A 2,900-nucleotide genomic window follows, 5' to 3' on the forward strand; every position below is an offset into this window, starting at 1 on the left:
TACACTTAGAATATTTTTGAAGCATTACAAATCAGTAACCAGCGACACTTAGAATATTTTTGGAGCAGTACAAATCAGTAACCAGCGACACTTAGAATATTTTTGAAGCAGTACAAATCAGTAACCACTGACACTTAGAATATTTTTGGAGCAGTACAAATCAGTAACCAGCGACACTTAGAATATTTTTGAAGCTGTACAAATCAGTAACCACTGACACTTAGAATATTTTTGAAGCAGTACAAATCAGTAACCGCTGACACTTAGAATATTTTTGAAGCAGTACAAATCAGTAACCAGCGACACTTAGAATATTTTTGAGCAGTACAAATCAGTAACCACTGACACTTAGAATATTTTTGAAGCAGTACAAATCAGTAACCGGCGACACTTAGAATATTTTTGGAGCAGTACAAATCAGTAACCACTGACACTTAGAATATTTTTGAAGCAGTACAAATCAGTAACCGGCGACACTTAGAATATTTTTGAAGCAGTACAAATCAGTAACCACTGACACTTAGAATATTTTTGAAGCAGTACAAATCAGTAACCAGCTGACACTTAGAATATTTTTGAAGCAGTACAAATCAGTAACCAGCGACACTTAGAATATTTTTGAAGCAGTACAAATCAGTAACCAGCGACACTTAGAATATTTTTGAAGCAGTACAAATCAGTAACCAGCGACACTTAGAATATTTTTGAAGCAGTACAAATCAGTAACCACGACACTTAGAATATTTTTGGAGCAGTACAAATCAGTAACCAGCGACACTTAGAATATTTTTGAAGCAGTACAAATCAGTAACCAGCGACACTTAGAATATTTTTGAAGCAGTACAAATCAGTAACCAGCTGACACTTAGAATATTTTTGAAGCAGTACAAATCAGTAACCAGCGACACTTAGAATATTTTTGGAGCAGTACAAATCAGTAACCAGCGACACTTAGAATATTTTTGAAGCTGTACAAATCAGTAACCACGACACTTAGAATATTTTTGAAGCAGTACAAATCAGTAACCAGCGACACTTAGAATATTTTTGAAGCAGTACAAATCAGTAACCACTGACACTTAGAATATTTTTGACGCAGTACAAATCAGTAACCAGCGACACTTAGAATATTTTTGAAGCAGTACAAATCAGTAACCACGACACTTAGAATATTTTTGGAGCAGTACAAATCAGTAACCACTGACACTTAGAATATTTTTGAAGCAGTACAAATCAGTAACCAGCGACACTTAGAATATTTTTGAAGCAGTACAAATCAGTAACCACGACACTTAGAATATTTTTGAAGCAGTACAAATCAGTAACCAGCGACACTTAGAATATTTTTGAAGCAGTACAAATCAGTAACCGCTGACACTTAGAATATTTTTGAAGCAGTACAAATCAGTAACCAGCGACACTTAGAATATTTTTGGAGCAGTACAAATCAGTAACCAGCGACACTTAGAATATTTTTGAAGCTGTACAAATCAGTAACCAGCGACACTTAGAATATTTTTGTAGCAGTACAAATCAGTAACCAGCGACACTTAGAATATTTTTGAAGCAGTACAAATCAGTAACCAGCGACACTTAGAATATTTTTGACGCAGTACAAATCAGTAACCAGCGACACTTAGTATATTTTTGAAGCAGTACAAATCAGTAACCAGCGACACTTAGAATATTTTTGGAGCAGTACAAATCAGTAACCACTGACACTTAGAATATTTTTGAAGCAGTACAAATCAGTAACCAGCGACACTTAGAATATTTTTGAAGCAGTACAAATCAGTAACCACTGACACTTAGAATATTTTTGAAGCAGTACAAATCAGTAACCAGCGACACTTAGAATATTTTTGAAGCAGTACAAATCAGTAACCACGACACTTAGAATATTTTTGAAGCAGTACAAATCAGTAACCAGCTGACACTTAGAATATTTTTGAAGCAGTACAAATCAGTAACCACGACACTTAGAATATTTTTGAAGCAGTACAAATCAGTAACCACGACACTTAGAATATTTTTGAAGCATTACAAATCAGTAACCACGACACTTAGAATATTTTTGGAGCAGTACAAATCAGTAACCAGCGACACTTAGAATATTTTTGAAGCAGTACAAATCAGTAACCAGCGACACTTAGAATATTTTTGGAGCAGTACAAATCAGTAACCACGACACTTAGAATATTTTTGAAGCTGTACAAATCAGTAACCAGCGACACTTAGAATATTTTTGAAGCAGTACAAATCAGTAACCACTGACACTTAGAATATTTTTGAAGCAGTACAAATCAGTAACCACGACACTTAGAATATTTTTGACGCAGTACAAATCAGTAACCACGACACTTAGAATATTTTTGAAGCAGTACAAATCAGTAACCAGCGACACTTAGAATATTTTTGGAGCAGTACAAATCAGTAACCAGCGACACTTAGAATATTTTTGAAGCAGTACAAATCAGTAACCACTGACACTTAGAATATTTTTGAAGCAGTACAAATCAGTAACCAGCGACACTTAGAATATTTTTGAAGCAGTACAAATCAGTAACCACTGACACTTAGAATATTTTTGAAGCAGTACAAATCAGTAACCAGCTGACACTTAGAATATTTTTGAAGCAGTACAAATCAGTAACCAGCGACACTTAGAATATTTTTGAAGCAGTACAAATCAGTAACCAGCGACACTTAGAATATTTTTGAAGCATTACAAATCAGTAACCAGCGACACTTAGAATATTTTTGGAGCAGTACAAATCAGTAACCAGCGACACTTAGAATATTTTTGAAGCAGTACAAATCAGTAACCAAGTGCATTTTTGAATTGGTTACTGATTTCTCCGTTGCAGTTGGGGCTGCGGTTGGCTTCAGTTAGTGGTGGG

The sequence above is a fragment of the Hemiscyllium ocellatum genome, assembly GCF_020745735.1.
Source record: "Hemiscyllium ocellatum isolate sHemOce1 chromosome 15 unlocalized genomic scaffold, sHemOce1.pat.X.cur. SUPER_15_unloc_1, whole genome shotgun sequence".
NCBI lineage: Eukaryota > Metazoa > Chordata > Chondrichthyes > Orectolobiformes > Hemiscylliidae > Hemiscyllium > Hemiscyllium ocellatum.